At 39.8% G+C, this 13,603-nt stretch overlaps 1 pseudogene; it reads left to right on the forward strand.

The window, feature by feature from the left end:
* Nucleotides 1-9,271, forward strand: part of LOC123332466 — an 83,366-nt pseudogene extending 74,095 nt beyond the window's left edge.
* Nucleotides 9,272-13,603: the final 4,332 nt, after the last annotated feature.

Raw genomic sequence — 13,603 nt, forward strand, 5'->3', positions numbered from 1 at the left:
TAGTGGTGAAATTCTGGAAGTATCTTTCTCAAATATTGCTAAAATCCATTCTACTGTATGAGCTACCTAAAACCAAAGACCACAGCCACAGGAAACTGTCAAGCATTGTTTTCTCTGCTGAGGCAATTCATGAAAAAAAACAACTCATTCTTCATGGGCGTACTTCACTGGAAAATGCCTGGGCATTGTCCACAGCAGTCAGTATCATTCCATAATACTAAGCAAAAGAAGCAGCAAGACCCTATCAACTCATCTTATTAGCCAAATAATTAATAATAACTACAAATCTTGAATTCAGTAATAAAACCACCACAGAGAGGAATTCCCAGGTGCCAAAAGTTTGAGAATGTAATATTGGAAAAAGGGAACACGTAAAATAAGTTCAGTAGTTGAGAGTAACTGATAAAGTGACTTCAGCAAGAAAGAAATGAGTTGACTGAATTTTAGATGTGTGTTTAAACCCAAGAGGCAGAATTTTAAGCAAACAAAAGTCTGTACAGAATATTGTCAGCTGACGTTAATATAATACAATTATGGATTCACATAATTTTTCTCATCACTTTTATATAAAAAAACAAAATAGTGATCTAGATGGAAACTCATATTTCTCTTCTTTCATTGTTTTTAATCACAGATTCTTCAGAGACCTCATATAATAACAGAATTTTCCGAAGTTTTTTCACACATTTCCACGAGAAAAGGTAAATATTGTTTGTTTTTCTAAATGGAATCTAATTTTCATCTCCACCTTGATAGTTTGTCAACTAGCCATTAGTAATTGATGAAACCATTTCTATGAGGATAAATGGTTATTAACATATATTACAGAGAGAAAAAAATGTGAGAGCAAACAGTGCAACTTCTGACACCTTGGTGGCTCAGGGGAGACAGAGCATTAATGAAGCATCTAGGCGCAGGTCACTAATTTGCATCATAAGCAAATTTGTTCATAACTTCAGGGATTCTTTGGCATCTGGAGATGGTCTGATGACCTGAGTGAGGTGAGCTGCTCTGTCCCGGTCCCTGGACACAGGTGTCCAATCAGCCCTGATTGACACTTGGCAGGGTCTCAGGGCAGCTGAAAGCTAAACAGACACAGAGAACACAGAAGCCTTCCTCACGGCGACAGAGACTTCTTCCAGGACAGGCTGGAGTTCTCTAATCCCCAAAGAGTTGAATGAAAGAAGAATGACTACAAATAAACAGAGGGAAATGTTTAATGGGCATTTAGGCCTCACCACTTGCACCACTTTTAAAATTATCTGTTTCATTATCCAATATAGATCTTCTAATGAATTGCATAATGTTTATCTGATGCAACTTGTGAGCATAAAGGAATTCCTCAAACAGTGCAATTTATTATAGAGAAAGTAGAGTGATAGCCTGTGGTCATATGCTTTAATTTCTCTAATTCATATGTTTCAGTTCAGTCGCTCAGTCGTGTTTGACTCTTTGCAACTGCATGCACTGCAGCATGACAGGCCTCTCTGTCCATCACCAACTCCTGGAGTTTACTCAAACTCGTGTACAGTGACTCAGTGATGCCATCCCACCATCTGATCCTCTGTCATCCCCTTCTTCTCTAGCCTTCAATCTTTCCCAGCTCAGGCTCTTTTCAAATGAATCAACTCTTCGCATCAGGTGGCCAATGTACTGGAGTTTCACCTTCAGCATCAGTCCTTCCAATGAACGTTCAGAACTGATTTCCTTTAGGATGAACTGGTTGGATCTCTTTGCAGTCCAAGGGAACCTCAAGAGTCTTCTCCAATACCACAGTTCAAAAGCATCAATTCTTCGGTGCTCAGGTTTCTTTATAGGCCAAATCTCATATCCATACATGACTACTGGAAAAACATTAGCCTTGGCTAGACAGACATTTGTTGGCAAAGTAATGTTTCTGCTTTTGAATATGCTATCTACGTTAGTCATAACTTTTCTTCCAAGGAGTAATCACCTTTTTATTTCATGGCTTCAGTCACCATCTACAGTGATTTTGGAGCCCAAAAGAATAAAGTCTGACACTGTTTCCACTGTTTATCCATCTATTTGCCATGAAGTGATGGGACCAGATGCCATGATCTTTGTTTTCTGAATGTTGAGATTTAAGCCAACTTTTTCACTCTCCTCTTTCACTTTCATCAAGAGGCTCTTTAGTTCTTCTTCACTTTCTGCCATAAGGGTGGTGTCATCTGCATATCTGAGGTTATTGATATTTCTCCCGGCAATCTTGATTCCAGCTTGTGCTTCATCAGCCCAGCGTTTCTCATGATGTACTCTGCATATAAGTTAAATAAGCAGGATGACAATATACAGCCTTGACGTACTCCTTTTCCTATTTGGAACCAGTCCTTTGTTCCATGTCCACTGGAACATGTTGCTTCCTGACCTGCATACAGATTTCTCAGGAGGTGGTCAGGTGGTCTGGTATTCCCATCTCTTTCAGAATTTTCCACAGTTTCTTGTGATCCACACAAAGGCTTTGGCATAGCCAGTAAAGTGGAAGATGTTTTTCTGGAACTCTCTTGCTTTTTTGATGATCCAGTGTATGTTGGCAATTTGATCTCTGGTTCCTCTACCTTTTCTAAACCCAGCTTGAATACCTGGAAGTTCATGGTTCATGTATTGTTGAAGCCTGGCTTGGAGAATTTTGAGTATTACTTTACTAGCACGTGAGATGAGTTCAATTGTGCAGTAGTTTGAGCATTCTTTGGCATTTTCTTTCTTTGGAATGGGAATGAAAACTGACCTTATCCAGTCCTGTGGCCACTGCTGAGTTTTCCAAATGAGCTGGTGTATTAAGTGCAGCACTTTCACAGCATCATCTTTTAGGATTTGAAATAGCTTAACTGGCATCCCATCACCTCCACTAGTTTTGTTCATAATGATGCTTCCTAAGGCCCACTTGACTTCATGCTCCAGGATGTCTGGCTCTAAGTGAGTGATCACACCATTGTGATTATCTGGATCCTGAAGATCTTTTTCATACAGTTCTTCTGTGTATTCTTGCCACCTCTTCTTAGTATCTTCTGCTTCTCTTAGGTCCATACCATTTCTGTCCTTTATTAAGCCCTTCTTTGCATGAAATGTTCCCCTGATATCTCTCATTTTCTTGAATAGATCTCTAGTCTTTCCCATACTATTGTTTTCCTCTATTTCTTTGTACTGATTACTGAGGAAGGCTTTCTTATCTCTCCTTGCTATTCTTTGGAACTCTGCATTCAAATGTATATAGCTTTCATTTTCTCCTTTGCTTTTTGCTTCCCTTCTTTTGTCAGCTATTTGTAAGGCCTCCTCAGACAGCCATTTTGCTTTTTTGCATTTCTTTTTCTTGGGGATGGTCTTGCTCCCTCTCTACTTTACAATGTCAAGAACTTCCGTCCATAGTTCATCAGGCATTCTGTTTATCAGATCTAGTCTCTTAAATCTATTTCTCACTTCCACTGTATAATCGTTAGGGATTTGATTTAGGTCATATCTGAATGGTCTAGTGGTTTTCCCCACTTTCTTCAATTTAAGTCTGAATTTGGCATAAAGGAGTTCATGATCTGAGCTACAGTCAGCTTCCAGTCTTGTTTTTGCTGACTATAGAGCTTCTCCATCTTTGACTGCAAGGAATATAATCAATCTGATTTCAGTGTTGACCATTGGTGATATCCATGTGTAGAGTCTTCTCTACGTGTTGTTGGAAGAAGGTATTTGCTATGACCAGTGTGTTCTTTTGGCAGAACTCTATTATCCTTTGCCCTGCTTCATTCTGTACTTCACAGCCAAATTTGCCTGTTATTCCAGGTATTTCTTGACTTCCTACTTTTGCATTCCAGTCCTCTATAATGAAAAGGACATCTTTTGGGGGTGTTAATTCTAGAAGGTCTTGTAGGTCTTCAGAGAACCATTCAACTTCAGCTTCTTCAGCATTACTGGTTGGAGCATAGACTTGGATTACCATGATATTGTATGGTTTGCCTTGGAAACGAACAGAGATCATTCTGTCATTTTTGAGACTGCATCCAAGTACTGCATTTCAAACTCTTTTGTTGACCATGATGGCTACTCCATTTCTTCTAAGGGATTCTTGTCCACAGTAGTAGATATAATGGTCATCTGAGTTAAAATGACCCATTCCAGTTCAATTTAGTTCACTGATTCGACATTCACTCTTGCCATCTCCTGTTTGATCACTTCCAATTTGCCTTGATTCATGGACCTAACATTCCAGGTTCCTATGCAATATTGTTCTTGACAGCATCGGACCTTGCTTCCATTACCAGTCACATCCACAACTGGATGTTGCTTTTGCTTTGGCTTCTTCTTTTCATTCTATCTGGAGTTATTTCTCCACTGATCTCCAGTAGCATATTGGGTACCTACTGACCTGGGGAATTCATCTTTCAGTGTCCTATCTTTTTGCCTTTTCATACAACAGCTGCACAGCACTGGAGCAGAGAGTGGCAGCTACGCAGCACTGGAGCTGCCAAGAGGACATTCCTGACATCCAAGGTCAGGAGCGGCGCCTGCATTTCACTGAAGCAGCCCTGAATAGATACCCCATGTCCAAGGTAAGAGAAATCCCAGTAAGACGGTGGGCACTGGAGCATCTGTGAGGAGATACACCATACCCAAGGGCAAAGGAGAAGCCCCAGCAAGATGGTAGGAGGTGCAAATTCACATTTAGAATCAAATCCCATTCCTGCCAGAGATGCTCAGAGGGCTCAAACAAACCTTGTGGGCACCAGGACCCAGGGACCCCACAGACACTGAGACAGAACTGTGTTTGAGTGTCTTGTGTGGCGGTACAGGTCATCAGTGGTATGCGCAAGGACAGGGGCTCTGGGTGTGGGTATGGCATAAGTCCTCTTGGAGGAGGTTGCCATTGACCCTACCACAGAGCTGCCAGAACTTACATAGGACTGGGAAATAGTCTCTTGGAGGGCACTACAGAACGTTGTGCACCAGCACCCAGGAGAAAGGAACAGTGACTCCACAGGAGACTGTCCTGGACTTGCCTGTGGGTGTCCAGGAGTCCCCAGCAAAGGCATGGGTTGGTGGTGGTCTGCTGCAAGGTTGGGGGCCCGGACTGCAGCAGTACATGCATGGGATCTTTTGCATGAGGTCACCGTTATCTTCATTACCTCCACCATAGTTTGGGCCCAGATAAACAGCAGGGAGGGGACACAGCTCCAGCCATCAACAGAAAATTTGATTAAAGATTTACTGAGCGTGGCCCCACCCATCAGAACAAGACCCAGTATCACCCTCAGTCAGTCTATCCCATCAGGAAGCTTCCATAAGCCTCTTATCCTTGTCCATCAGAGGGCAGACAGACTGAAAAGCACAATAACAGAAAACTAATCAATCTAATCACATGGACCACAGCCTTGTCTAATTCAATGAAACTATGAGCCATGCCATGTAGGGCCACCCAAGACAGACGGGTCATGGTGGAGAGTTCTGACAAAATGTGGTCCACTGGAGAAAGAAATGGAAAACCACTTCAGTATTCCTGCCTTGAGAACCCCATGAACAGTATGAAGTCATATGTTTAGACAAAGGTTATTTTAAATTCATCATTCATTTTTCTAAATGCTTAATACACAATGTTCTTTCATTTTGTAACTAAACATATGTATAACACATAAATGTACTAGAGTTGAGAGAAAAATAGTACAGGATAAATATACCTAAATATAGTATGTTTCCCCTAAAGTTCTATTATATAATGCTATTATATAAACAAATAATGAAAAGTTAATATGAGTATAGTGCTCTTGAACAAATTAAGAGTAAAATACACTACATGGCTTTCATATTTAATTTTCAATATTTTGTTCAAAAACAATTAGAACAATTTTAATAGCTTCACCTAATAAACAGAAAGGTCCAAATCAATAAAATTAATTTAACATTTTTCACTGTCCAAACAGACTATCTCATTTTTTCTTACTCAGTTTTTTAATGATATATTATTGTAGGCAATAGCATATATTTCTCCTGAATTTCAGAAGGGCAGCAGAAATTCAGTCTCTTACCTAACACATACAAACAGACTAGATCCTTTTTTCAATACAAATGTTATGAGATGGGATAACAACTGTGCTATAGACTTTCTAGGATGGAAAGATGTATTAGAAATCACGGTGTGTAAGGTGAATATAACTGGATCCAGAAAACATCCAATTCATTCATTTATTAAGGTACATTGCAAGAGCGGTTTATTTTTTAAGATATATATCCATAATAATCACTGATTTTTTTAATGTTTTACAAAATCTCCAGTGTCTAATCAAAAGATGATTTTTATAAAATGCTACTAGCCATACCCTTATCCAATCCAGATTCATACAGATTGAACCCCCCACTTAGTTTTACATTTTTCTTCCTAAAATTTATGATCTCGATTACAAATTGCTCTTGAGTGACATTCAGAAGATATTGCAAGGGTATCCACTCTACCTCTCTTGTCAAATGTGTTTCAGCACAAGGATTATTGATGGAAGCCTGAGACACAGATGAAGAGGAATTAGAGCTGTGGGGTATAGAATTGCAGAAATTGCATCTATACAAACAGCTGAAGGAAAGATGATACTCTGTTCAAATGTTTCCTATTTCATAGAACTCTCCAGAGTCCCATTTACTCCTGACAAGTACGAACAGTGCTTACAAGTTCTCTTCAACGTGGCGGATTGCTTAAATTAAGAAAATATTTTTAGTTAAAAAGAAAGTTGCTGCAGAACTTGAAAGCTGTAGAATAAAACCTGAAAAGGATTTCATCAGACAATAAGATCCAGCTCTGGTGCCTTAATCTGCAAAACGAAACTATGAAATAACTGATTCCTGTTTAACACAACCGTACAGGCAGGCCTCTTTTTATTGTGTTTTTGCTTTACTGAGCTTCACAGATACTGCCTTTTTACAGATTAAAGGTCTGTGGCAACCCTGTGTCCAGCAAATCTATCGATGCTATTTTTCCAGCAGCATTTGCTGACTTCATGTCTCTGCGTCACATTTTGGTGATTTTCACAATATTTCAAGTTATTTCATTATTACTGTATGTTATGATGATCTGTGATCAGTGATCTTCTATGTTCCTATCGTACTTGTTTTGAGGTGCCACAGACCACACCCATAATCAAAAAATGTTCTGGTGTGTTCTGACTGCTCCATTGATGTACTGGTCTCTGTCCCTCTTCCTCTCCTTGGGCCTTTCTATTCCTTGAGACGCAGCAATGTTGAAATCAGGCCAACTAATAACCCTACAAAGACTTGTAAGTGTTCAAGCAAAAGGAAGAGCCACGTGTCTCTCATTCTAAATCAAAAGCTAGAAATGATTAAGATGAGGGAGCAAATCAGAAAGCTAATCAAAAGCTGATATAGGCCAAAAGCTGGGCCTCTTGCCCCAAATAGCTATCCAAGTTATGAATGCAAAGTTCTTGAAAGAAATTAAAAGTGCTATTCCAGGGAACACATAAATGATAAGAAAGTGAAACAGTATTACTGCTGATACAGAGATAGTTTCAGCAGTATAAGTCAAACCAGGCATGACATTCCCTTAAGCCAAAGCCTAATCCAGAGCAAGGCCCTAACTCACTTCAATTCTCTGAAGGCTGAGAGAGGTGAGGAAGCTGCAGAAGAAAAGCCTGAAATGAGCAGAGGTTGGGTCACGAGGTTTAAGGAAAAAAGCCATCTCCGGAACATGAAAGTGCAAGGTGAAGCAGCAAGTGTTGATGCAAAAGCTGCAGCAAGTTACCCAGAAGATCTTGCTAAGGTGATTAATAAAGACAGCTACACTAATCAACAGATTTTCAGTGTAAACTAAACAGTCTTCTATTGGAAGAAGATGTCATCTGAGGCTCTCATATCTGAAGAAGAGAAATCAATGCCTGGCTTCGAGGCTTCAAAGGACAAGTTGATTCTCTTGTTAGGGCCAACTTTAAGTTGATGCTCATTTTACCATGCTGAAAATCCTAGGCCCCTTAGTAATGAGTCTACTAAATCTACTCTGACTATGCTCTCTAAATGGAACAACAAACCCTAGTGATAGCACATCTGTTTACAATATGGCTTGCTGAATATTTTCACCCAACTGTTAAGACATAATGCTCAGAAAAAGACATCCCTTCAAAATATTACTGCTTATTGACAATGCATCTGGTCTCCCAAGAGTTCTGATAGTGGTATACAATGAGATTAGTGTTGTTTTTATACCTGCTCACACAATATTCATTCTGCAGCCCATGAAAGAAGGAGTAATTTAGACTTTGAATCATTATTTCAGAAATACATTTCATAAGTCTATAACTGTCATAGATAGTGATTCCTCTGATGGATCTGGGCAAAGTCAATGGAAAACCTTCTGGGAAGGTGATGTCATTAAGAACATTCATGATTTATGAGAAGAGGTCAAAATATCAACATTAACAGGAATTTAGAAGAGGTTGATTCCAACCTTCATGAATGATTTTGAAGCATTCTAGACTGCAGTGGCAGAGAAGGCAATGGCACCCCACTCCAGTACTCTTGCCTGGAAAATCCCATAGACGGAGGAGTCTGGTGGGCTCCATGTCTAGCGTCCATGGGGTCGCTAAGAGTCGGACACGACTGAGTGACTTCACTTTGACTTTTCACTTTCATGCACTGGAGAAGGAAATGGCAACCCACTCCAGTGTTCTTGCCTGGAGAATCCCAGGGATGCGGGTGCCTGGTGAGCTGCCATCTAAGGGGTTGCACAGAGTTGGACACGACTGAGGTGACTTAGCAGCAGCAGCAGACTGCAGTGGAGAAAGTAAATGCCATTATGGTGGAAATAGCAAGAGAACTAGAATTAGAAGTAGAGCCTGAAGATGTGACTGAATTGTTGCAATCTCAAGAGGAGTTGCTTCTTACAGATGAACAAAAAAGTGATTTCTTGAGATAGAATTTACTCCTGGCAAAGGTGCTATAAAAGACTGTCGAAATAACAATGAAAGATTTATAATATTATATAAATTCAGTTGATAAAGCAGCAGTGGGGCTTGAAAGGATTGACTTCCATTTTTAAAAAAGTTCTACTGTGGGAAAATGCTATCAGACAGTGTTGTATGCTACAGAGAAATCATTTGTGAAAGGAAGAGTCAATCGATGCAGTAAATTTCACTGGAGTCTTATTTTAAGAAATTGCCACAGCCATGCAGCCTGCAGCAACCACCACCCTGATCAGTCAATATCCATCAAAATTAAGACAAGAACCTCCACAGAAAAAAGAATATGACTTACTGAAGCCTCAGATGATGGCTAGCCTTGTTTAGCAATAAAGTATTTTCTAATGAAAGTGTGTACATTTTTTAGACGTAGTGCTATTTCACATTCAGTAGACTACCGCATACTATGAACATAACTGTCATGTGTCCTGGGAACCAAAAGATTCATGTGACTCACTTTATGGCAATATTTGCTTTCTTGTGGCAGTCTGGAACCCAACATTCTGGAACTCAACATTCAAAAAACTAAGATCATGGCATCCAGGCCCATCACTTCATAGCAAATAGATGGAGAAACAATGGAAACAGTGACAGTCTTTATGTTTGAGGGGCTCCAAAAATTACTGCAGATGGTGACTGCAGTCATGAAATGAAAATACACTAGCTTCTTGGAAGAAAAGTTATGACAAACCTAGGCAGCACATTAAAAAGCAGAGACATTATTTTGCTAACAAAGGTACATCTTGTCAAAGCTATGGTTTATCCAGTAGTACATGTATGGATGTGAGAGCTGGACCATAAATCTGAGCACCAAAGAACTGATGCTTTTGTACTGTGGTGTTGAAGACTCTTGACAGTCTCTTGGACTGCAAGGAGATCAAACCAGTCCATCCTAAAGGAAATCAGTCTTGAATTTTCACTGAAGGGACTGATGCTAAAGCTGAAGCTCCAATACTTTGGCCACCTGATGTGAAGAACTGACTCACTGGAAAAAAAAAAAAAACCCTGATGCTGGGAAAGATTGAAAGCAGGAGGAGAAGGGGAAGACAGAGGATGAGATGGTTGGATGGCATCACCGACTCAATGGACATTGAGTTTGAGCAACCTCTGGGAGTTGGTGATGGACTGGGAAGCCTGGCATTCTGCAGTCCATGCGGTCGCAAAGAGTCGGACATGACTGAACGACTGAACTGAACTGGAACCCAACCCACAGTATCCTCGAGATATTCCCTGGACAAGAAAACTAGTCATAAGCCAGAACAAAGATTACAATATATTCTTCACAGATGACTCTAAAACACCTTCACTGAGAAAGCACAAGGAGTATGTTTCAGAAGATGTGTAATCGTGAAAGTCCATCTCTCCAAAACAACTCACCCCTTCACATTATCACATATATAATTTTTTCCCTGAATGCCAATTACAGGGTTTTCCAAAGTATGTTTTCCAGATCACTTGCTCAACAGGATGTTTATAAACTTTTGTTGATAAAGGACACCAGTTTAAAATGGGGGAATGATTGAACCATTCCCTAATTAATTAACTTTCTTTCAGTGCAGGACTTCTAAGTTTTTCATATAGTATTTTATACTGTGTTGATCCACAGTGGGGAGGACATACTACTCAGCATTTCAAAACTTATTTGACTGCGGAAGCCCTTTTTTTCGTGGAATACCTTTGACTACTACTTTAAGGAGTGTGTATAACAATTTTACGGGCTTGGGATTAAGATTATTAGCATAGAAAGCCACTGGCTGTTTTTCCAAATACTAACATCACCAGCCACTTGACTCTGTGGGAAATGTACAGTAGGATAAAAGCCTATTGTGTCAGTGACTGCAATGTTATCCCTCCCTTTCCGCACCAGCACTCTCCATCCCTGTCAGTCACATTAGCAGGCTCACTATCAGTGAGGTAATCACAGAATATTCATATAATCACAGATATTCATGCTGGCCACTCATAGCAACATGCTCCCCTGAAAATGTACCCTAGATGTGAAAAGTAACATCCTTTTCCATTTTTATAATGGCTTCCCTTATGTTTGCTTGCAACATACTATTACTGTGCTGAAAGATTGTTACTTATGCCCTATAAATCTTCCTGCCTTCTCTCAGGAGTTACCTTTCACATAACAACCAGAAAACTTTTGCCAAGTTCTGAAAAAAGATGCTGTCATAGATTCTCTTAAAAAAAAAAGTCTAGTTTGGGGTCGCTTTTTTGTTTCCTGTTTATTTTACAAACAAAAGAGTGAAAGTTGAAATGTCACCTGTTTAGAAAAAAGATTTTATTCTTTTTTTTTTTTTTTTTAAAGAAGCAAGGAAGACTTTATTCAAGAATACTGTAATTGGAGAGACAGACTGAAGTCAATTCTGCTGAAACAAAAGGAAAGGGGATTTATACAAGCTGGGATTAAAAGATTTTATTCTTATCAGATGTGTGTGATAGTCATTCGCTTGGAAAACAGAACCATCACTGAGGTGACTGACACTTTTTTATAAAGACACTTTTCATTTGTCACTTTGTACACAGTTTTTGTTTTTATGATGCCCCCATTTAATGGCCACTATGGCATCCCACTCCAGTACCCTTGCCTGGAAAATCCCATGGATGGAGGAGCCTGGTGGGCTGCAGTCCATGGGGTCACTAAGAGTCGGACACGACTGAGTGACTTCACTTTCACTTTTCACTTTCATGCATTGGAGAAGGAAATGGCAACCTACTCCAGTGTTCTTGCCTGGAGAATCCCAGGGACAGAGGAGCCTGGTGGGCTGCCGTCTATGGGGTCGCACAGAGTCGGACACGACTGAAGCGACTTAGCAGCAACATACCTTCATGCAAGAGATACTGCTTAGAACTTTGAATTTACTGTCTTAGTTTATCCTCACATCATCCCATACAAAAGTTATTATTAGCCTAAGTCTCAGAGAAAATAAGTTCATCATTGAAAGTCCCAGTTATTAAGTGATGACCTGATACTTGAAACTGTACCTGTCTGATCTGAAAGATCCCAGTCTTCTCAGGATACCAAGCAGACATATACATCATTGTTTCTAATAACCCCTTAGTAAATGCTCTTTACTGAGGGGTTGTTAGAAACATGCTATCACATATTATCATAGCATTTGATAAGAAATGGAAGGATTTTTCCCATTCCAGCCAGAGTTGCTTCTCCTCACATCTTCTACCAAAAAAACAGAGGATTTAAGCTTCTGTGAAACTGGGCCTGAACTGATGGACAAAGAGAATGAAACAAGAACAGAATGTCCCCAGGAAGAACAGAGATGGAGCAACATCCACCTTAGATCTTAGAGACTCTGCATTCAGCTTATTTCAGAGCTATACTGCCTTTTATAATAATACTTATGAAACGATCTTTCTGTAAGTGTAGCACAGTGTGTCTCCATAAAAGCATCCAAGTTTTCATATGAAGACTCCTACCAACAAAGTTAATAAATCTTGGCTGTGAAGTGAAATGCAAGAGAAATATTATGTAAGCAGTGTCCCTTTATCAGCAAATGTGCTGACTAGTCAGGTTGCACGGTATCAGCGAATAATCAGGCACAACTGAAAGGTCATGAGAGATAGAAAAGCAGCAAGGCCACTATGGCATGAGTTTGTTAAATGACTTTCTCTTTAAAGAAAACAACAACACTGCTATCAAATATCTTGCTACATGATACCTTAATCCATTTCTCTGCTTCACTTGATCTATCATGTCTTGGCCATAGTACATATTCTCAGACAACCTATAATTCTGAGAATTATTGAACATTAACACCTGAATATTTGAGGCTCCCTATAAAAGAGATTGACTTGTTTCTGTTAATCAGAACAAAAGAAGATGTAAACAGAAATTAACATTTAAGTACCTAGTATGTGCCAAGAGCTCTGCAGTATTTTGATCATGTTATTGTATTAATCCTCACAGTGTTATAAAATAGGTGTTCTACAAATGAGAATTACTAATGAAGTGATGCCCATGTGCCCTAAATCATTCAACCGGATGAAGTTCAGCCAGGGTTCAGTCTGAGCTCTGCTGGCTGCAAAGACTGTACTCATTCCACTCTTCATTCTGCATCCCTTGGGATATTTTCACTGGCCCGATCATCCTGTAGAATCAGAGAATGCTTTAAGAGCCAGCAGAGACCACAGAGATTTCCTTGATAACCATTTCCCTGTTTACACACAAGAAATTTTAAACCCTCAGCAGATTTATAATATAATCTAAATCAAAGGCTTCTTGGTGCTGTTGTGCTCAGTCACTCAGCCGTGTCCGACTCTTTTCCATCCCGTGTACTGTAGCCCGGACAGTTCCTCTGTCCATGGGGATTCTCCAGGCCAGAATACTGAAGTGGGTTGCCACGCCCTCCTCCAGGGATAAACCCAGGTCTCCCACATTGCAGGTGGATTCTTTACCACCTGAGCCACCAAGGAAGTTTCTTGGTGTTAGAATGGGAAATTAAACAACCTCTCAATTCATATGCATTTTGTATTTTTCCTATTTCCCACTATATCCTTGCTATCTTTTTAAATGATGGTTGAAACCAAGTTCACCACATTTCACAGATCCAAAACTGTTCATATCACAGTATAGAATCTCAAGTCAAAGCCATTTATCTTTTGGTTTATGCATTTGTTTTTAATAT

Source organism: Bubalus bubalis, chromosome 3, assembly GCF_019923935.1.
Source record: "Bubalus bubalis isolate 160015118507 breed Murrah chromosome 3, NDDB_SH_1, whole genome shotgun sequence".
Classification (NCBI taxonomy): domain Eukaryota; kingdom Metazoa; phylum Chordata; class Mammalia; order Artiodactyla; family Bovidae; genus Bubalus; species Bubalus bubalis.